Raw genomic sequence first — 24,252 nt, forward strand, 5'->3', positions numbered from 1 at the left:
GACCTTTTGGGTGTGCTTTGCCTTGATATTTGTTTAGCAATGACAGAATGATGGACATACATATTGATGAAATTAAATATGCCATAGCCTCGAGTACAGCAGAGAAAAATGGGACTTTTTTTCTTCTGTTGTTATAGGGATAAAGGCAGATATCTTTTAGAGATTTTCTTCCATAGAAACTTGTATGGTACTTTTTCTGTTGATTGCCATAGACTTTTCTGCATAGAAAATTATTTTTCTAGCAATATACCCTACTAATTTCCTTTCAGTGTATTAGTGTGTGTGTTTGTGTATGTGTGTGTTTACATATATATATTTATATATATTATATAGTAATGATGGTATTTGTTAAGCGCTTACTAGGTGCCAAGCACTGTTCTAAGTGGGTAGGGAGATACAAGGTAATCAGGTTGTCCCATTTGGGGCTCCCAGTCTTAATCCCCATTTTACAGATGAGGTAACTGAGGCACAGAGAAGTTAAGTGACTTGCCCAAGGTCACACAGCAGGCAAGTGGCAAAGCCAGAATTAGATATTTACTATTCTATTTATTTTATTCTTGTACATATTTACTATTCTATTTATTTTATTTTGTTAATATGTGTTATTTTGTTGTCTGTCTCCCCCTTCTAGACTGTGAGCCCGCTATTGGGTAGGGACCGTCTCTATATGTTACCAACTTGTACTTCCCAAGCGCTTAGTACAGTGCTCTGCACACAGTAAGCGCTTAATAAATATGATGAAATGAATGAATGAAAATGACCTCTGACTCTCAAGCCCAGGCTCTTTCCACTGAGCCACACTGCTTCTCTTATATATAAATATAATATTTATATTATGTGTAAATAAATATATAGAAACAGGCTCCTACTACCCTAGATCAATGTTTGCTTAATTTCAATCTAGAAAGGAGTAACAGGAGCTAAATATCTTTCCAAATTGTTGATTCCTGAAGTTGGAAAGAGATTATATCCTTAAAATGTTATTCCTTTCTTGTTAGCTTGGGCATGTATAAAGGTAGTGAGGCAGTCACATAAATTAGCATATGTCTACATGCCTAGTTTCAAAACACTAAACCTTAAACCATTTAATAAACTCTGTCTTTTCTGAGTCAACTTTGCTTAATTTATATTTGCCCTCCAAAATTGCATTGAATACAAATTATACCCCACTGGTATTTGAATTAAAGCAGGGAGATAAAAGTAAGCAAAATTAGAAAATACAAAAACCTTATACAAATAGTTGTAATATAAGGAATCAGAAGAACTGGTTTGAAAAGCCAACAAGTGTTTATTTAATACCCTCAGGATGCCTAGAAAGTAATTTGCAAAATGGTGAGTTGATATTTGGCTTGTAAATATGGTTTAGTTCCTGTAGTGACAGATGGGAAGATGTTCTAATAGCCAGTCAAAGGAATTATTTAACATGACACGAGGGTACTGTATTTATGAAAGTATCAGCTTGTTACTGATGTTGGCAGAAGGTTTGCTTGCTATTTCCTTAAAAATGATTCAAAAGGCCAAATCTCCAAGTGAAGGGACAGATCTTAGTTTACTCTCCGGAATAAACTTGTGGGGATGAAATTGCATTAACAAGCAGCATTCACTAGGTACTAGTATCCTCATCCAGTGCAGAATGGGAACATACCCTTTGTTTGACCTGGTGTATTCATATTAAAATATCTTGAGGCAAAAGCAGTCCCTAGGGGCTGGGAAAGCTATGTGTTCTGCTAAAATAGGCATCGTCATTGCCTGTCTATTTAAAAACATCTATTATCAGTGTAAATAGCATCTAAAACTGAATATTTTGCATTGAGTGTTTGGCTATAATGTTGGAATAGTATTGGGACTAGGAACAGAAATATATTTAATGTCAGGAGAATCCTTATAAAAACAAAGCAGGAATGTGATTCATGCTAGGAAAATAGTTCCTGAGATTCAAAGACAACTGTTGCTCTCAGCTGTCAGTTATGGTGGTGGCTTGTTGATCACTCCGTGAGGTTGGCTCATGAATAAGGAACTTCACCTAAAGGGAAAGAGTCTTCATCTTATCATAGGAGTTGACAGTCAAACATGTTCAAAATGTTGAATTTTGCAAATTTTTGAAATTTTGGGCCTGTCATGAGCCTGGCTCTCAGATCCTTACCCCACACAGCCTTCCCATGATGTCTAAAGGAGCACCACACCCTTTAATACACCTGACTTCTATGGCTTTGAGGTTCTCCCCCTGTTTTTCAGGCATTCAAGTCATGAGCGTGTCCTGAGGTCCTTGCCCAGCTCAGCCTCCCCAGAAGCAGCTAAAGAAGCCCCACACCCTTTATCCCTCCTGGCCTGTTTGGCTTTCATTCATTCATTCATTCAATCAATCATATTTATTGAGCACTTACTGTGTGCAGAACACCGTACTAAATGCTTTGAGCTTCTAAGGATTCACCCCCCACTATTTTTCAGGCACTCAGGGTATGAGCCCATCTCTGAAGTCTTTGCTCTTCTCAGCCTCTCAGGAGGTGTCAAAAGAAATCCCACATCTTTAGCCCTCCTGACTTGTTTGAGCTCTTAAGGATTCCCCTCTATATTTGGGCCCATGACCCAATCTGGCCCCCAATGGAGCCAGACCTAGACTTTAGTCAGGCACTCAGTAACAAGTTCAAACTGAAACCAAATCACCATGGTGTACAACGTAAAACTTTAGTCAATTCTTATCTAACTGATGGGGTAAATGCATAAACACACACACACACATGCACACACACACACGCGCGCACAACATATATAGCTACCTGTCCTTTTGTTTGCCTCAAGATCATGTAGATGGTCTAACGTTGGAAGAGTTTGAGAAGACTAGCTGGCTCGTGGTAGCCACACCATCTTGTGATGACTTCATGGTGGTGTCGACTTTGACACAAGTCTTAGTTGTGTTCATGGCTGGTGTGCCATAGGGATTCTGGTGCAAGTCTTAGGTGGTTTGTGGTGGCCATGCCATCTTAGCTCATGGTGACCATGCTGTGGTCTGGTCATTCATTCAATCATATTTATTGAGCACTGACTGTGTGCAGAGCACTGTACTAAGCACTTAGAAAGTGCAATATAGCAATAAAGAGAGACAATCTCTGCCCACAATGGGCTTACAGTCTAGTGAGGATGTAGAAGGAAGACAAGGGAGGTAAGGTAAGAAGGGGCAAGCTGATGGAGAGCTTTAAAGCCAATAGTGAGGAGTTTTTGTTTGATACGGAGGTTGATAGGCAACCATTGGAGATTTTTGAGGAGGAGGATGACATGCCCTGAATGCTTCTGTAGAAAGATAATCCGGGCAGCGGAGAAGTATGGACTGAAATGGGGAGAGGCAGGAGGTTGGGAGGTCACGAAGAAGGCTGATGCAGAAATCCAGTTGGGATAGGATGAGAGATTGTACTAACTTTACCTCACAGCAACGTTTACCTGCCTTCTTGTATTGACTGCTTTGGGTGTTGCGGTGGTTCCTGATTCGCTGCTTTGGGCATTGTAGTGGTTCTTGATTCACTGCTTTGGGTGTCATGGAGGTTCCTGATTTGATGCTTTGGGTGTTGCGGTGGTTTGCTCTAGGCCTATTACTAGGTAAAACAGGGAGGGAAGGCTATTTCTCTGTCCATGCCTACTCTGCAGACTGGTTTTGCAACAATCTGCTCTGCAACAAAACAGCCTAATTCCTCTTCAAATTCCTTCTTCGATGTTGTTGTTCACAGGGTCCAGGAAGAGTCACTAGTAAAATGGTTTCTTGGGCTAACAAAATGGCTTTCCACTGGCTTACTATGGTGTATAACTTAGAATTGTACATTTGTGCTACATTATGGCCATTACCAATTCCCGAAACCTATCATTTCTCACTCAGCCCCACTACCCACCAAATTTCATTCTTTGGCAACGTTCAGGTAGGAACCTGATCTAGGTGATTTCACTTAGTTCTTTAGGCTACTCTATTGTTGGTCTAGTCACAAATACACACCCTTAATAATAATAATAACGATGGTATTTGTTAAGCACTTACTATGTGCAAAGCACTGTTCTAAGCACTGGGGAGGTTACAAGGTGATCAGGTTGTGTCCGGGGGGGCTCACAGTTTTAATCCCCATTTTACAGATGAGGTAACTGAGGCACAGAAAAGTTAAGTGAGTTGCCCAAAGTCACACAGCTGACAATTGGTGGAACCAGGATTTGAACCCATGACCTCTGACTCCAAAGCCTGGGCTCTTTCCACTGAGCCACGCTGCGCTCACCCACTCCACTAAACTCAACTCCCCTGTCCCTCTGCCTGTCTCATACCATTTATCCACAACCCTGGATCATTTCCACAGTGCACTTCATCTGCTCTTACGGAGCGCTAATTGTTGGAAATTCAGACAGCAGGTCAATCTTGTCCATCTCATTTATTCAATTGTATTGAGCACTTACTATGTGCAAAGCACCATAGTAAGCTCTTAGAAGAGTTCAATATAACACCAGACACATTCCCTGCTCACAACGAACTTACAATCTAGAAGGGGAGACAGCTATTAATATACATAAATAAATAAATTACTGATACATACATATGTGCTCTGGGGATGGGAGGAAGGATGAATGAAGGGATCAAGTCAGGGTGATGCAGAAGGGAATGGGAGAAGAGGAGAGGAGGGCTTAGACAGGGAAAACTTCTTGGAGGAGATGTGTCTTCAGTAAGGCTTTGAAGAAGTGGGGAAGAGCAATTATCTGTCTGATATGAGGAGGGAGGACATTCCAGGCCAGAGATAGGATGTGGGTGAGAGTTTGGCGGCAAGATAGATGAGATCGAGGTACAATGAGAAGTTTTAGCATTAGGATAAATCTCCAGCTTTTCCTCATCTGCTTTAACTCTGGCCACTCCTTGGCTAAACAACAATATTTCTCCATCCTTATTGACCTCCTGTGCCCATTGCCTATATTATTCATTCAATCGTATTTATTGAGCGCTTACTATGTGCAGAGCACTGTACTAAGCGCTTGGGAAGTACAAGTTGGCAACATATAACGACGGTCCCTACCCAACAGCGGGATCACAGTCTAGAAGAGGGAGACGGAGAACAAACCAAACATATTAACAAACTAAAATAAATGGAATAAATATGTACAAATAAAATAAATAGAGTAATAAATACGTACGAACATATATACAGGTGCTGTGGGGAGGGGAAGGAGGTAGGGTCGGGGGGGATTCAGTCATTCAGTCATATTTATTGAGCGCTTACTATGTGCAGAGCACTGTACTAAGCGCTTGGGAAGTACAAGTTGGCAACATATAGAGACGGTCCCTACCCAACAGCGGGATCACAGTCTTGAAGGGGGAGACGGAGAACAAACCAAACATATTAACAAACTAAAATAAATAGAATAAATATGTACAAATAAAATAAAGTAATAAATACGTACAAACATATATACATATATATAGGCGCTGTGGGGAGGGGAAGGAGGTAGGGCGGGGGGATTCACTCATTCAATCATATTTATTCTAGCACTGTTGCTTCTCTTACGAATCAGCTACTAGTTTCCTTTTTACGAAACAGAGGCAGATTTCCAGGGAATGATGAGGCGCTGGAGAAATGGAGGTTTCTGGGAAACGGGCTGGGGATGGGCAGTCTTCTCTCAGCCCTTGCTCCCCAAAGAGGTCCCCCGCATCTCCCCAAAGCCAGGACCTCATCCTGCCGTCTTGGAAGTGCCACCAACCACTGCTCCCCCCGGCAGGGCCATCATCATCATCATCATCAATCGTATTTATTGAGCGTTTACTGTGTGCAGAGCACTGTACTAAGCGCTTTGGAAGTACAAGTTGGCAACATATAGAGACAGTCCCTACCCAACAGTGGGCTCACAGTCTAAAAGGGGGAGACAGAGAACAAAACCAAACATACTAACAAAATAAATAGAATAGATATGTACAAGTGAAATAGAGTAACAAATATGTACAAACATATATACAGGTGCAGTGGGGAAGGGAAGGAGATAAGATGGGGGGTGGAGAGGAAGGAAGGGGCTCAGTCTGGGAAGGCCTCCTGGAGGAGGTGAGCTCTCAGTAGGGCCTTGAAGGGAGGAAGAGCGCTAGCTTGGCGGATGGGCAGAGGGAGGGCATTCCAGGCCCGGGGGATGACGTTTGCCAGGGGTCGATGGCGGGACAGGCGAGAACGAGGTACGGTGAGGAGATTAGCGGCAACTATATTAGTTGTTTCAATCAATCATATTTATTGAGCACTGTACTGAGCACTGTACTAAGCACTTCTGAAAGTTGTTTCAGACTTTTAACTCCTTTCTCATGCCTCTTGCCCCCCCGCCATGCCACCCTTTTCTCTTGCCCCTAATGACCTGGCCATGTACTTTATTGATGAAATAGAAACTATTTGGTGTGATCTCTATGAAATCTCCCCTGTTCCTCTTCAGTCGCTCCCTTCTCCTGCCCCCTCTTTTGACTCTCCCATCTTTCCCAGCCATATCTCAAGAGATCTTCTGCCTCTTTTCAAAATCTACCACCCCCAACTGTACCTCAGACCCCGACCCTTCGCACCTTATCAAGACATTTGTCCCTCCCTTTATCCCTCCTTAACTTAGATCTTCATCATTTACTTTCCAATGGTTCCTTCCTCACAGTTTTCACAAATGTGCAAGTATCTCCTGTCTTAAAAAAAACCCCTGTCTTGATCCCATGGCTCCCTCCAGTTATCACTCTATCTCCCTCTTTCCATTCCTCTCCAATTGCTTGTGAGTTGTCTACTCCCACCACCTCCACTTCCTCTCCTCCAATTCTCACTCTGATGCCTTCAAACTGGCTTCTACCCCTTTCACTCTACAGGAACTGCCCTCTCTAAGCTCACCAATGACCACCTTCTTTCTAAGTCCAATGTCCTCTATTCCATCCTAAACCTCCTCTGTGTCTCAGCTGTTTTTGACACTCCCTTTCCCTTGAAACATTATAATAATATGCCAATTTGTACTTCCCAAGCGCTTAGTACAGTGCTCTGCACATAGTAAGTGCTCAATAAATACGATTGATGATGATGATGATGATGATGATGATAATAATAATGGCATTTTTTAAGTGCTTACTATGTGCAAAACACTGTTCTAAGCACTGGGGAGGTTACAAGGTGATCAGGTTGTCCCACGGGGGGCTCACAGTCTTAATCCCCATTTTACAGATGAGGTAACTGAGGCACAGAGAAGTTAAATGACTTGCCCAAAGTCACACAGCTGACAACTGGTGGAGCCGGGATTTGAACCGTGGACCTCTGACTCCAAAGCCCATGCTCTTTCCCCTGAGCGCTAAGCTTGGCTTCACTGACACTGTCCTCTCCTGGTTCTCCTCTTATCTTTCTGACTGTTCCTTCTCAGTTTCTTTTATAGGGTCCTCCTCTGCCTCCCACCCTCTAACTGTGGGAGGCCCTTAAGACTAAGTTCAGGGTTTTCCCTTCGTTCTCCATCCATACTTTCTCCCTTGGAGGACTCATTTGCTCCCATGACTTCAACTTCCATCTTGTTGCAGATGATCCCCAAATGTATCTGTTCATTTCTGACCTCTCTCCTGAGTCTCACATTTCCTCCTACCTTCAAGACATTTCTATTTGGATATCCCATTGGCACATCAAAATTAACATGTCCAAAACAGAACCCCCTATTTTACCATCAAACCCTGTCCTCCCCCTGTCTTGTCCATTTCTGGACAATACCACCATTTTCCCTGTCTCAAGCCCATAACCTTGGCATTTTCCTCAATCAGTTTTCTGATTTACCCACATTTGTCACCAAATCCTACCAGTGCTACCTTTACATCTTTAATATCTTCCCTTCCTTCTGCTTCCAGACTGTTACTATCATGATCTCAAGTCTCATATCCCACCTCAACTCCTTCATCAGACTTTTTGCTGACCTCCGTGCCTCTTCTCTCTACCCATTCTAATCCTTATTTCATTCTGCTTCATGGATCATTTTTCTAAAAGAACATTCAGTCTGTGTCTCTCCTGGGGTTACCTATCCACCTCTGCAGCAAATAGGTACTGCTTAGCATCAGCTCTAATTCATTCAATCAGCTCACCCACTCCTACTTTACATTTCTGATTTCCTACTGTAACCAAGCCCACATACTTCCCTCCTCTAACACCAATCTACTCACTGTACTTTTGTTCTCATCTGTTCACCGCTGACCCATTAGCCATGTCCTCCCTCTGGTCTGCAGCTCCCTCCCATTCATATATGACAAACTTCCTCTCTCCCCATCTTCAAATCATAGCTTCTACAAGAAGCCTTCCCCGAATAAGCCCTCATTTCCCCTATTCACTCTCCCTTCTTTGAAACCTGTGCACTGGATTCTCTTTAAGCACTTGATATTCACCCTACCCTCTGTCCCAGAGCACTACTGTGCATATCTGTAATTTATTTCAGTATCTGTTTCCTCATCTGTACTCTAAGCTCCTGTGGGAAGGGAACGTGTTTACTAACTCTGTTATATTGTATACTCCCAAGCACTTATTACAACGCTCTGCACATGGTAAATGCTCAATAAATACCATTGAATGGTTTATTGATTAGAGTTGGAGGTGCTCTGTCTATATTTTCCCCATCACAGTGAAGTAAGGCTGGGTGGCAGGGCCAGTTTTGTTCAGGCAAATTTATATGGCCACGCTTGAAGATGTGATGAGGATTTAGGAAGCTGAAGTGAAGTGGGGTGAATATCAAGTGCTTAAGCTGTAGAGATCCAAGTGCATGGGCTTCACAGAGAGGAGAGGGAAGCAGCATAGATTGGTGGATAGATCATAGGCCTGGGAATCAGAAGGATCTGGGTTCTAATCCCAGCTTCATCACTTGTCTGCTTTGTGGCCTTCGGCAAATCACTTAACATCTCTGCCTCAGTTACCTCATCCATAAAATGTGGATTAAGACCGTGCACCCCTTGTGGGACGTAGACTTAGTTCAACCTGGTTAACTTGTAACTACTCCAATGTTTAGTACAGTGCCTGGCACATAGTAAGTGCTTAAGAAATATTTAAAAAGTCAGAATAATAATAATTATTATTATGGTACTTGTTAAGCGCTTACTATGTGCCAAGCACTTTTCTAAGCACTGGGCTAGATATATGGCAGTCACATTGTCCCAAATGGGAGTCACAGCCTTAATCCCCATTGTACAGGTGAGCTAACTGAGGCACAGAGAAGTGAAATGGCCTGCCGAAGGTCACACGGCAGATAAGTGGGGGAGCTGGGATTAGAACCCACATCCTCTGACTCTTGCCACATCCCGTGCTCTTGCCACGAAACCACACTGATCTACTTGAAACTTCCAGCTCAGTAGATTATGAACTTCATCAAAGGCTTGTAAGACTCTCAACTCCATGCTCTTGAATTAGATATATTAGAAGACTTGCAAATAAGTACAGAGCACTTTACAGATTGAGCCCAGGGTTATGTCCAGACAGTTGGAGGAAAATCAAAGTTATGTATCTGCCCTAGCCCAGGAATCTGACACATCATAGACACCAAATCCCCACCTGTAATTGCCCCTACCAGTCTGGCTTATCCCAAATCCAACAAAACCAGATAGTTTCCAATATGATAATTTTCTGGCTTTGGGGCTCTGCAGCCTGTCTCCCACAGTGCACAACCCTCCCCTAATCCCTGCCTTCCTTTTGCCCCAAATTAAAATATGGCACTATCAATCAAAGATCGTGTGTGCAGAGCGCTATGCTAAGTGTTTGGGAGAGTACAATACAATAGGCTTGGTAGACACTATCCCTGTCCCCAAGGAGCTTGCAGTGTATTTTGGGGAGACAGACAGTAAAATAAAATACAGATAGGGATGGGGTGAATATTAAGGATACAGAACCAAGTGCACAGACTATAAAATCCCTGTAGACTGTAAGCTTGTTGTGGGCATAGAATGTGTCTTTATTGTGGTATTATACTCTCCCAAGTGCTTAGTACAGTGCTCTGGGCACAGTAAGATCTCAATTAATATGACTGGCACTTGTAAAAGTGAAAAGTTAGGGAAGGCTTTCTGGAGAAAATGTCATTTTAGTATGGCTCTGAAAATGGGGAGGTTGATGGTCTATTCACTACCTCTGCTACAACAAAATACTTTAATTCACAACACTCAGAGCTTAGAACAGTGCTTTGCACATAGTAAGCACTTAGTAAATGCCATAAACCCCCCCCCACATAACATTGGCCACAATTCTGCTACCTGAGCTGTACACTGGTAGATATACAGTAGATATATACAAACATGTATATATGTTTGTACATATTTATTACTCTATTTATGTATTTATTCATTTGAACATATTCTATTTATTTTATTTTGTTTATATGTTTTGTTTTGTTGTCTGTCTCCCCCTTCTAGACTGTGAGCCCGCTGTTGGGTAGGGACCGTCTCTATATGTTGCCAACTTGTACTTCCCAAGCACTCAATACAGTGCTCTGCACACAGTAAGCGCTCAATAAATACGATTGAATGAACGAATGAGAGAATTTGGCAACAAATTAGAAAACATCAGGACCCCCTTTGGAATATTGACAGTTCTTGTGGGGACAACAGCGTCAATCATCATCAATCGTATTTTGCAGGGTATCAACCTGCAGACTAAACTTAAAGCTGTTGTGGCAGCCAACTTCCTAGATGACTCTGAGAACTGGATCTAGTAGAGAAAACACATCCAGCATCCTGAACTATTTCAATCACAGCCAAATTAGAGAGCAAGATTAGCAGCAGTGAGATCCTGTAAAGCAATCAGCTCACTAGTATTGAATTGAGACTCAAAACAGCTGACTCCACTGGATAGAACTCACATAGATAATCAATAGCAGCAGGCTACCCAATCAGCTAATGTATAATGAACTGTAAAAGGGCACACCCAAGCTGGAAAGGCAGAATAAATGATTTTAGACTGTAGTGTAACTTAGTTTCAAACAATATGACAGGTGTGGACTATTGGCAAATCATCATCATCAGTAGTATTTATTAACACCTACAATTATAATAATAATAATTATGTTATTCGTTAAGCACTTACTATGTGCCAAGCACTGTTCTAAGGGCTAAGGTAGCTACAAAGTAGTCAGGTTGTGCCACGTGGGGCTTACAGCTTCAATCCCCATTTTCCAGGTGAGGTAACTGAGGCCCAGAGAAGCGAAGTGACTTGACAGAGTCACACAGCAGACAAGTGGCAGAGCTGGGATTAGAACCAATAAACTTCTAACTCCCAGGCCCACTCTCTATCCACTCTGCCCACTCTGCTGCTTCTCCCATAATAATAATAATGGTATTTGTTAAGTACTTACTGTGTGCCAAACACTGTTCTGAGATACAACCTAATCCGATTGTCCCATGTGGGGCTCACAGTCTTAATCCCCATTTCACAGATGAGGTAACTGCGACACAGAGAAGCAATTTGCCAAAGGTCACGCAGCAGACAAGGGATGGTGCTGAGATTAGAACCCACATCCTCTGACTTCTAAGCCTGTGCTCTTGCCACTCGGCCACACTGTCTCAGTTCAGAGCACGGTTCAGAGCAATGTACAGAGCTCTGTACCAAGTGCTTGGGAGAGTATAATTCAGCAGAGTTGTTGGACACATTCCCTGTCCATGCAACTAGTAGTTCAATCTTGCAGGCAGCAGTCAGGAGAGGGATTGCTCTCACTAAGCCAAGGCCTAGCAAAGATCAGGATACCAAGAAGTAAAAGTGTGAAAACATGGATTGACTCTGTAGGGGGTAGTGGATAAATGCATTAGCACAGCAAGAGATTACACACATACAAAGCTGAGGGCTATCTTTATATATAGTCTTGCGGCAAAATTCCCAGGTAAGGAAACAATTAGCACTTGACAAAACTTTCTGTTAGTATTAAAGCTTAAGAGCAAAAAGCTCTTCTTGACTCTTGATTTTACAAATAAAGTAAGCAAATACGTAGAAGGGAGGAAGGGGTACGGGAAGAAAACATCAATGGATTTAATGCTGTCATTGAAGATGAAAACCAGATATAAATCTTGGTAGAAGTGTGCTTTCCAGTGGCAAGTCATATTATGGGATTTATAAGTGGAACCCTACAGGTTCACATGTTGACATAAACTGATTGAGTTAAGCACTTACTGAAATTGCTTTCTATTGTCTGGAGGGGAAGCAATCTGAAGCAAACCACATGGGATTAAAATGAAAAGAGTTTTTGCTTTCGTTTCTGTGACAGTGGATGTTGAAGGGAGAAGTGATGGGTTTGGATGGGAATGAATAAAATGAAATAATTTCTGGTCATCTAGCAGAAGTGCAGTTAAGATGGACTGGAATAAAAAATTTTGAAAATGTCTAACGAATCCTTTCAGTGAAACACATATTAGTATAGGCTAGCATGACCGGCAAGATTCTGAAGAACACTAGATTTAAACAGTTGAAACATTATCATTAGAGTCTTTTTTATTATGGAAAAACTTACTTGCTTGGGATAAATGCCACTTAAATATGAGAGATGACAGATTATGAAATGAACTTGTGAGGGGACGTTGTCACTAAAATTTAACCTCTCATTTGCTTAAAAGGACTGAACCAAACATTTTATTTTTATTTCAAAATATATTTCTTGATGATTCTTGAGAAAATGAATACATCAACTAGAAGTGCTTCTATGTTTTGATGCTTATCTAACCTCAAAAATATAAAAATTCAGAAACAGCATGCTTGCGACTGTGTACTTCCCAAGCGCGTAGTACAGTGCTCTGCACACAGTAAGCGCTCAATAAATACGATGAATGAATGAATGAATGTTCTTACAGTGATTGTGCATGCAGACATGTAAAGCTGATAGGTTCTGAAACAGGCATAGAACTATGCATGGATCATGAGACTGGATAATGAACAAGAAATCTACCAGATAGCAAAGTGTTTTCATTAACAAAGCAGAGTTGAAAAGCTGTTACTCAATTGTACTAACTAGACAGAAATCCACTCATTTACAAAGTACTAGGAAACTCAACCAAGACAATGAATACATTCTATGGGGAGCTAAAAGAGAATATTGGTCCACTGTGGTTCAAGTTTCAAACTAAATTGAAATCCTTACAGAACAAGAATAATGCCTCACCAGTGACTAATGATATCACATCAATTTTTTTTGCATTTCCATTAAGAGTTTCTCCAGCCGTACTTACTATTTAATAGAAAAGGAAATTGCCAATCATGTAGTGACCCTGAGCTCCCATTTCATTGTCCACTTGGAATGCAATGAACAGTATCACTGCTACTACAAAAACTAATGATAATAATAAATGATACTACTACTACTACTACTACTAATGAGATCCCAAAGTACAGGCAATCTAATTTGGACAGGAAATATGTTACTTCTATGTTTGTTACTTCTCAAACATTGCGCCATATGAGTGGTCACTAAATGCTATGTCTACTGCTACTACCGCTGTCATTGAAGCCAACAGTTTCACAAAGTTGTGCATATGAAAAGACTAAGATATATAATCAGTTGTTTTGAGGGGACCTGAACTGGTCACTTATAAGTAGAGTGAGTGGGAGACATTCTAAGATTGCATCTTCTAGGAGTAGCAGTGTAGCCTAGTGGAAAGAGCATAGAGGGGCCTGGGTTTTTTTTTTTCAAATGGTATTTAAGGACTTACTATATGCAAGCACTGTACTAAGCACTGAAGTAGTTACAAGCTAATCAGGTTGGACACACTCCATGTTCCAAATAATACTCACAGTCTTGATTCCCATTTTAACTGAGGCACAGTGCTTTACACGTAGTAACCACTTAATAAATGCCATTATTATTAATGTATCTTGCCCCAGATCACACAGTTGACAAGTGATGGAGCCAAGATTAGAACACAGGCCCTCTGACTCCCTAAACTCATCCACTAGGCCAGACTGCTTCTTGTCTAATCCCAGCTCTGCCATTTTCCTGCTGTGTTACCTTGGGCAAGTCACTTAACTTCTCTGTGCCTCAGTTTCCTCATCAGTAAAATGGGGATTAAATCCCATTCTTTCCTACTTAGACTATGAGCTCCAAGTGGCACAGGAACTGTCGAACCCAATTATCTTAAATATATTCCATTACTTAGTACAGTGCCTTGCACCCAGTAAATGCTTAACAAATACTTATTATTATTGTTATTATTATTATTTTCATGATACTTGTTCTAAAATGGGAAGGTTTAATGGCTATCAGCAGCACAGTGACTCTTAGATGACTTCATTCCAAAACATTATAGATCTGGGGTCACCTTTAAATGGCATTACTGGTCATAGTCCCAAACTGCCAGCCTGGGAAGTCTAATGAGAAGAACACTAAAAGGTATGTTTGGGTGTGTGTTTTTGTGCATCTGAGCTAGGTGCGTTCTTTGACCCTAGTTCCCTTTAGCTCCCTGATTCTCCTCAGACCTCTGACCTTCACTACTTATCACTACCCTACCTCCAGGATGTACCCTAGACCTCTTCTTGTGCTCTGGATAAATAGCACTGGCATTTCCTCCCACGGCTTCAACTATCATCTCTACACTGATGACACCCAGATCTACATCTCTGCCCCTGCTCTCTCCCCCTCCCTCCAGGCTCGCATCTCCTCCTGCCTTCAGGACATCTCCATCTGGATGTCTGCCCGCCACCTAAAACTCAACATGTCCAAGACTGAACTCCTTGTCTTCCCTCCCAAACCCTGCCCTCTCCCTGACTTTCCCATCACTGTTGATGGCACTACCATCCTTCCCGTCTCACAAGCCCGCAACCTTGGTGTCATCCTCGACTCCGCTCTCTCGTTCACCCCTCACATCCAAGCCATCACCAAAACCTGCCGGTCTCAGCTCCGCAACATTGCCAAGATCTGCCCTTTCCTCTTCATCCAAACCGCTACCCTGTTCGTTCAAGCTCTCATCCTATCCCATCTGGACTACTGCATCAGCCTCCTCTCTGATCTCCCATCCTCGTGTCTCTCCCCACTTCAATCCATACTTCACGCCACTGCCCATATTGTCTTTGTCCAGAAACGCTCTGGGCATGTTACTCTCCTCCTCAAAAATCTCCAGTGGCTATCAATCAACCTGCGCATCAGGCAGAAACTCCTCACCCTGGGCTTCAAGGCTGTCCATCACCTCACCCCCTCCTACCTCACCTCCCTTCTCTCCTTCTCCAGCCCAGCCCGCACCCTCTGCTCCTCTGCCGCTAATCTCCTCACCGTGCCTCGTTCTCGCCTGTCCCGCCGTCGACCCCCAACCCACATCATCCCCATGGCCCGGAATGCCCTCCCTCCCAACATCAGCCAAGCTAGCTCTCTTCCTGCCTTCAAGGCCCTACTGAGAACTCACATCCTCCAGGAGGCCTTCCCAGACTGGGCCCTCTCCTTCCTCTCCCCCTCCTCCCCGCTCCATTCCCCCTTCTTACCTCCTTCTCTTCCCCACAGCACCTGTATATATGTATATATGTTTGTACATATTTATTACTCTATTTATTTATTTATTTTACTTGTACATATCTATTCTATTTTATTTTGTTAGTATGTTTTGTTTTGTTCTCTGTCTCCCTGTTCTAGACTGTGAGCCCACTGTTGGGTAGGGACTGTCTCTATATGTTGCCAACTTGTACTTCCCAAGCGCTTAGTACAGTGCTCTGCACACAGTAAGCGCTCAATAAATACAATTGATTGATTGACTGATTGATTGAAATAGCTTTGACTGATAAAATTCTGGTGCGAGCAGGAAAGTTGTGGAAGAGACCTCTGCTTCAGTCTGGAAGAGTCTAGAGATAGGTACTTTCATCCCAGCCTGCCAGCCAGCCTGCAAGCAGTCAGGTGGGAGCCAGGATCCAAGGTTTGAACTGGAGTCGGAGTTCCCTAGTGGTTAGATTGGAGCCGGAGACCTGGATTTGAATAGGGAAGTAGATTTTTATCCCTGCAACCCAGGTAGCTAGTTGGCTGTTTCCCAAGGTGTTTGGGATGTATTTGGAGACCTTAGCACCTGATTACCCTGTCAGGATGTGGTTTAAAGAATGTGTTAACTCTGTGGGTTTCTAGTTGTGAACCTTTTTATAACGCTTATGTCTTCCTGTCCTGTTACCTCTTCAAAGACTGCCACTCACAAGCCCCATTTCATCAACTTTCTCTCCTCCCCACAAAAGCCTTTGCCCCCTATGCCCTGCAGAACCTATAACTCAGAAGGCACATAAAACATCCTCTTGTCTATCGGGCCCTCTCCAGATTGCTAGCATTTATTATTGCTAACATTTATTGAGCATCTACAGTGTTCTACAGTGTCTTCAGATTGGAGGCTTAGCTGCAGACTGCTCAGAAGCAGTGATACCAGATGCTTCAAGCTTGCATGCCACAGTCACAAATGGTGACAGTCTTTTAGAGCTGCTGTAAGGAAGGATGTGTATCTAATGACAGATTCTACGTCACACCTGCAAATCAAAGGACAGACTTAAAAGCATTGCTTTTAGTGTTTACTTCAGTAGCAAAGGAACTGTTGGACACTGATCAGGTTTTACAGCAACTTCCACCCTCAAATGTTGTGCTCACTATCTGTAGCTATAATTCTATTTATTTTGATGGTTTTGACACCTGTCTACATGTTTTGTTTCATTGTCTGTCTCCCCCTTCTAGACTCTGAGCCCGTTGTTGGGTAGGGACCATCTCTATATGTTCTGACCTGTACTTCCCAAGTGCTTAGTGCAGTGCTCTGCACACAGTAAGTGCTCAATAAATGCGATTGAATGAATGAATGAATGTAGCATAAACTTTGAATATAAAATCAGTAGTTTATATGTAAATGTATTTAGTTGGATTAATTAACCTTTTAATATTCTAGAGCAGTATAATTATTAAATTGTTCAGTTATGTTCGGGATCAACATTCTATGTAGATGATAAAGACAAAATGGCTTGACCAGGAAAAGCCTCCTGGAGGAAATGGATTTTTAGAAAGGCTTTGAATGTGAGGAGAGGTGTGGTTACCTCTCTCTTTCTATTTTAAATTGGGGAGACCTTTTCCCACAGTTTCATGATGTTGGTGAAGTGCAATTAGAAGATCTTTGTTGTTTGCCAGAGACCCCAAGTGACTTCTCCCCTGGTTCTCTCTCTGCAAATGATATCAGTGGTATTTGGTACTGGCTCCAAGCAGCTCTAAATTATCTGATACCAAGTGACAGCCATTATATGAATAGAGCTAAATTAACTGCTTTGGTTCCCGCAGACCCTTGTCCCCCGAAGAACCAACCTGTAGAAAAAGCCACATTTTATCACCTGTAGTTGGTGTGAATGTTGCGCAGAGGAGTGATATTAGACATTTCCTTCTCTGCCCACATGCAGTCTGCAGTGCAGGCTAAGTATGTCTTGTGTGCTACACACACTTGGCATGACCACTCATATGAGTCTCTCACTGTGTGAACCTCATCATCTTCGCCACTGGCCACGTCTGGTTGTTATGGTGAGAGCACAGGTCAGCTCACTTGTGCCTGGTCCCACTTACATCTTGGAGAGGTCCCTCTTCAATTTTCATTAAGTGTCAGCCAGTCTCTTTTTTATGGTTACTATGTGCCAAGCACTGTTCTAAGCTCTGGGGTAGATATAAGTTTATCAGGTTGAACGCAGTCCCTGTACCACATGGGGATCACAATCTAAGTAGTAGGGAGGAGGATTGAATTCCCCTTTCACAATTGAGAAAACTGAGGCACAGAGAAGTTAAGTGATATGCCCAAGGTCACACAGTAAGCCATCAGCAAAGCGGGGATAAGAACCCGGGTCTTCTGACACCCAGGCCTCTATTTTTTCCATTTGTCTTGTCTTTTGCTGTCGAGTCGTCTCCGACCTGTAACGATACCATGGACACATCTCTCCCATCTCTCCATCTGCAATCGTTCTGGTAGTGTATCCATAGAGTTTTCTTGGTAAAAATACAGAAGTGGTTTATCATTGCCTCCTTCTGTGCAGAAAACTTGAGTATTCACCCTTGACTCTCTCCCATGCTGCTGCTGCCCAGCACAGGTAGGTTTTGAATCATAGCAGATTTCCTTCCACTGTCTAGCCACTGCCCAAGCTAGGAATGGAATAGGTAAGCCTCTGCTTGACTCTCCCTCCCAGAATCGAGACTGGTAGAGTACTGGAAACTCTCCAGGTGCGACCCTGAGAGGGGTCTGTTTCCACGGTGCTACTTTTCTCTTAGTCTCACTAGTCCTTTACATATGATCCACTCTGTTCCTGTTATCTTGGGGAACTGGTCCCTCTGGAAATGGGGAACCTCAACACTAACCCTTTCCCTAACATTTATAAAGTACTTACTCTGAGCAGAGCAGTGTACTAAACCCTTGGGTAAATACAATAGAGTAGGTAAGTAGAATCCCTGCTCTCAATGCTCTTATCTCCTTCTAGAGCCAATGTACTCCCCCAAATGCACTGAAAATTCATTCATTCATTCATTCAATCGTATTTATTGAGCGCTTACTGTGTGCAGAGCACTGTACTAAGCGCTTGGGAAGTACAAGTTAGCAACATATAGGGACAGTCCCTACCCAACAACAGGCTCACAGTCTAGATGCAGCCAGTCATTTATTTAAATGTGCAAAAATTAGTTTATTTAGCTGTCATATATATGGGGAACTAAAGAAATGATTAGGTGAAGCAGCGTGGCTCAGTGGAAAGAGCACGAGCTTTGGAGTCAGAGTTCCTCAACAACAACTCTCTCCTCGACCCCCTCCAGTCTGGCTTCCGTCCCCTTCATTCCACGGAAACTGCGCTCTCAAAGGTCACCAATGACCTCCTGCTTGCCAAATCCAACGGCTCCTACTCTGTCCTAATCCTCCTCGACCTCTCAGCTGCCTTTGACACTGTGGACCACCCCCTTCTCCTCCACACGTTATCTGACCTTGGCTTCACAGACTCCGTCCTCTCCTGGTTCTCCTCTTATCTCTCCGGTCGTTCTTTCTCAGTCTCTTTTGCAGGCTCCTCCTCCCCCTCCCATCCTCTTACGGTGGGGGTTCCCCAAGGTTCAGTGCTTGGTCCCCTTCTGTTCTCAATCTACACTCACTCCCTTGGTGACCTCATTCGCTCCCACGGCTTCAACTATCATCTCTACGCTGATGACACCCAGATCTACATCTCTGCCCCTGCTCTCTCCCCCTCCCTCCAGGCTCGCATCTCCTCCTGCCTTCAGGACATCTCCATCTGGATGTCCGCCCGCCACCTAAAGCTCAACATGTCGAAGACTGAGCTCCTTGTCTTCCCTCCCAAACCTTGTCCTCTCCCTGACTTTCCCATCTCTGTTGACGGCACTACCATCCTTCCCGTCTCACAAGCCCGCAACCTTGGTGTCATCCTCGACTCTGCTCTCTCATTCACCCCTCACATCCAAGCCGTCACCAAAACCTGCCGGTCTCAGCTCCGCAACATTGCCAAGATCCGCCCTTTCCTCTCCATCCAAACTGCTACCCTGCTCATTCAAGCTCTCATCCTATCCCGTCTGGACTACTGCACTAGCCTTCTCTCTGATCTCCCATCCTCGTGTCTCTCTCCACTTCAATCCATACTTCATGCTGCTGCCCGGATTATCTTTGTCCAGAAATGCTCTGGACATATTACTCCCCTCCTTAAAAACCTCCAATGGCTACCGATCAATCTGCGCATCAGGCAGAAACTCCTCACCCTGGGCTTCAAGGCTGTCCATCACCTCGCCCCCTCCTACCTCACCTCCCTTCTCTCCTTCTACTGCCCAGCCCGCACCCTCCGCTCCTCCACCACTAATCTCCTCACTGTACCTCGCTCTCGCCTGTCCCGCCATCGACCCCCAGCCCACGTCATCCCCCGGGCCTGGAATGCCCTCCCTCTGCCCATCCGCCAAGCTAGCTCTCTTCCTCCCTTCAAGGCCCTGCTGAGAGCTCACCTCCTCCAGGAGGCCTTCCCAGACTGAGCCCCTTCTTTCCTCTCCCCCTCGTCCCCCTCTCCATCCCCCCGCCTTACCGCCTTCCCCTCCCCACAGCACCTGTATATATGTATATATGGTTGTACATATTTATTACTCTATTTATTTATTTATTTATTTATTTATTTATTTTACTTGTACATTTCTATCCTACTTATTTTATTTTATTGGTATGTTTGGTTCTGTTGTCTGTCTCCCCCTTTTAGACTGTGAGCCCACTGTTGGGTAGGGACTGTCTCTATGTGATGCCAATTTGTACTTCCCAAGCGCTTAGTACAGTGCTCTGCACATAGTAAGCGCTCAATAAATACGATTGATTGATTGATTGATTGTGGGTTCAAATCTTGGCTCTGCCAATTGTCAACTGTGTGACTTTGGGCAAGTCACTTAACTTCTCTGTGCCTCAGTTACCTCATCTGTAAAATGGGGATTAAGACTGTGAGCCCCTGTGGGACAACCTGATCACCTTGTAACCTCCCAGTGCTTAGAACAGTGCTTTGCACATAGTAAGCACTTAATAAATGCTATCATTATTATTGTTGTTATTAGGTATCACTTCTGCATAATTATTTTAATAAGGCATTGTTCTATTAAAACTCTTTCAGTTCATGTTACATAAATGAGGACTACAATCTATGAATTTGGAATAATTTTGAAAAATAATTTTTCATGCCAAATACACTTTTTAAATAAAATAATCCTTCTGGAATTGTAAATGCTTTAAGTACATACAAATTAAAAAGCATAACGCGGATTTGAAAAGCTTCATCTGAGTGTGGAGCCACACAGCCTATATTTCTGGCTTAGTGTTCCTTCTCCTCATTTTAGCCATCAAATAAATTATTCCAGTTACCAAGAAGTGTAAATAAACAGCACTCAAGGTGCTTATATATATTACATTTAGAGAGGGTGCTGCACAAGGAAAACAAAGGACTTGTAGGTGAATCACAGTGATTGTTTAATTAATTAGATTAGGCAATAAATAACCTATTGAACTGAGAGAATGCCTAACTGGACATTTTTGTCAATAGATAAAATTTCAAATGGAAAGAGAATACTCTACCAATTCTAGCAGTGTTTTTCCATTAGTTCAAAGTATCTGCAGACCTTTAGAAGTTGGTACCGGTTGGCAAAGTGCTCACAAAAGTTGCCATATTTATCAGACATAAAAAATATGAAACACTTCAAAGTAATTAAATTCTGGACATAGATGCTAACCTTTTATTTTGAGCTTGGAGGAAAGCAGAAAGTGAGCAGAATGGAGCTTGGTGTGGCATCCAGTCTTTGAAGAATTAATGGGTCAGACTGAGCTCTTTTCTGCCTGCTTGGAAGGTCTGGAGTCATGTCGGAGATTTAGTGAATGAGATAAAGCTCTGATTTCGAACCTACGGTGGTAAAATCCCCATCCTCCGCAAGTTCTTTTCCAAGACCTGAGCCTGGCTTCAAGATAGGGAGTGCCATTCCTTAGTACAGGTGGATCCTGTAGGCTGGAGCTCTGGGCTCGGGAGCAGCAATTTGCTGTGGGTTGAGGATAAGAGACTCTCTAGAAATTCTTCCTTCCACTTTACTTTCCTAGCCTAAATTTGGCCCTCCTGCTCTTTTCAAGTAAAATCTTTAATAAATATTATTTTTCACCTTTTCTCAATAACTGAGACTTTGTAATTCTTCATGAAATGAAGACCTAGGGTTATTGATGTTAGAGTTAGGAGTAAAGAAGAATTTACATTGTCCTGAGCATCTACCACAGCTGCGTTTTTTAGCTTTCACTCTGGCTTTTCCTCAATCAATTAATCGTATTTATTGAGCGCTTACTGTGTGCAGAGCACTGTACTAAGCGCTTGGGAAGTACAAGCTGGCAACATATAGATACAGTCCCTACCCATCAGTGGGCTCACATTCTAGAAGGGGGAGACAGAGAACAAAACCTAACAAAATAAAATCCTCATTTCCCTTCACTAACTCTTCCATCCTCTACCCACATTTTCACCCTATCCTCTATTTATATGGTATATTTTAAGTGCTTACTACATACTAAGTACACAGTAATAAACAATAGGGTAGATACAAATAATCAGGCAGTCCCTGTCCTACATGGAGCTCATACATGAGGTAACTGAAGTACAGAGAATTTAAGTGAATTGCCCAAGGTTACACAGCAGACAAGTGGCAGAGATAGGATTAGAACACAGGTCCTTCTGACTTCCAAGCCCATGCTCTATATACTAGGCCATGCTGCTTCTCTAAATGTCCCTATTCCTGAACCCTTGGCTCCCTGGAAAACTTGCGTGTAGCATAGTTCGGGATTAGATCACCAGGAGCCTGATGTGGTTATCTGCTTATTTGAAATAAGAAGAGAAGCAGAGAAGCAGCATGGCTCAGTGGAAAGAGCCCGGGCTTTGGAGACAGAGGTCATGCGTTCAAATCCCGGCTCCGCCAATTGTCAGCCGTGTGACTTTGGGCAAGTCACTTCAATTCTCTGTGCCTCAGTTACTTCATCTGTAAAATGGGGATTAAGACTGTGAGCCCCCCATGGGACAACCTGATCACCTTGTAACCTCCCCAGAGCTTAGAACGGTGCATTGCACATAGTAAGCGCTTAATAAATGCCATTATTATTATTATTATTAATTTGTATCAGTCAGTGGTAGTTACTGAGCACTTATTTGTGAAAAGCAATTTGTGAAAAGTAAGTACGTGGGAGAGTACAATCCAGTAGACTCAATAGATACAATTCCTGCCCTCAAGGAGTTTAAAATCTTGAGTTAAACACATTCATTTTCCCATATTATGACTTCCTAGCTGCATATCCACTTGTCTATTTAATAGAGTTGGGGTGTAAAATTAAAATCCTGATATTGAGTAACATTTTAATGTCTCTAGCTTTCAAAGAACATTCCTACATAAAACATCAATCTATCATCAGACCTAAAACAGAGTTGGAATTGGTTCCTTCTTTTTGACTCCTTTTAATTGCCAGAGAGCACAACTAATAAACATGCTTTGTGAGTTTTGAACTGTCCCAGTACGCTGCATAAATATTGAGACATAAAAGCAAAATGCCTTCCTTGACTCGAGCATAGTTTCTTCAGGTTTTTAAAAAATTATATTTATTAAGGGCTGGGCACTGAACTAAGTACTAAGGGATCACAGTCTTAATCTCCATTTTGCAGATGAGGGACACAAAGAAGTTAGGTGATTTGCCCAAGGTCACAAAACAGACAAGTGGCAGATTTGGGAGTAGAACCCAGGTCCCCAACCTGTGTTCTTTCCACTAGGCCCCACTGGCTCTCAGTGTAAGAACCAGGAACTCTGTTGCCTGAAAAGGAGATTTAATTGAGGAGCCAGTGAAGATTGGGCTGTTGGTTCCCTCACTTATTTCCTTGTTCATTATGGGGTCCGAATTCTTAGGTCTCAGGTTAAAATCAGGCTAACTTTGAGTTACACTGAGTGATTTGTCTTGCTTCTGGATCCGCCCCAGGGACTCAGTAACCTGAAGAGACTGGTCAATTGTGGAATTTCCTTGGGTATCAAGGCTATAGTTTGGTAAGATAGGGTATTTGATTTGGAACAGAATTTTCAGCCTGTTCTAGACCAAGGAATCAAGAGCTGGGTCCTCGCAGTTCTCATAATTGGATGATCTAAACCATTCTGGACTCCTTTGACCATTGAAATGGGCCCTTTAGTTAGTAGTAATAGTATTTATTAAGCTCTTACTCTGGGCAGAGCACTGTATTAAGATCTGTTAGGTCTAGGATACAGGGGTGCATTGCCCAAGGTACATTTAATTGGATTTCAGGTGATGCTGGGCTCTCATCTGATTGTCAATCACCTAGTTGAAGGGGTTATTTTATGGCATGCTCATCATCATCATCATCAATCGTATTTATTGAGCGCTTACTATGTGGAGAGCACTGTACTAAGCGCTTGGGAAGTACAAATTGGCAACACATAGAGACAGTCCCTACCCAACAGTGGGCTCACAGTCTAAAAGGGGGAGACAGAGAACAAAACCAAACATACCAACAAAATAAAATGAGTAGGATAGATATGTACAAGTAAAATAAATAAATAAATAAATACAGTAATAAATATGTACAACCATATATACATATATACAGGTGCTGTGGGGAAGGGAAGGAGGTAAGATGGGGGTATGGAGAGGGGGACGAGGGGGAGAGGAAGGAAGGGGCTCAGTGTGGGAAGGCCTCCTGGAGGAGGTGAGCTCTCAGCAGGGCCTTGAAGGGAGGAAGAGAGCTAGCTTGGCGGATGGGCAGAGGGAGGGCATTCCAGGCCCGGGGGATGACGTGGGCCGGGGGTCGA

General features: G+C 42.9%; 1 protein-coding gene and 1 non-coding gene across 2 annotated transcripts in view; one reads left to right on the top strand and one right to left on the bottom strand.

Moving 5' to 3' along the window:
- The window catches only part of CTNNA3 (catenin alpha 3), a 1,398,597-nt gene that overhangs the window by 229,694 nt on the left and 1,144,651 nt on the right, over window positions 1-24,252 (top strand). The window lies entirely within an intron of this gene.
- On the bottom strand, window positions 18,013-18,150 carry LOC119926053. Its single transcript, XR_005449969.1, has one exon. It is a non-coding gene; the product is annotated as a small nucleolar RNA SNORA7 (small nucleolar RNA).

This window comes from Tachyglossus aculeatus, chromosome 3 (assembly GCF_015852505.1).
Source record: "Tachyglossus aculeatus isolate mTacAcu1 chromosome 3, mTacAcu1.pri, whole genome shotgun sequence".
NCBI classification, from domain to species: Eukaryota; Metazoa; Chordata; class Mammalia; order Monotremata; family Tachyglossidae; genus Tachyglossus; species Tachyglossus aculeatus.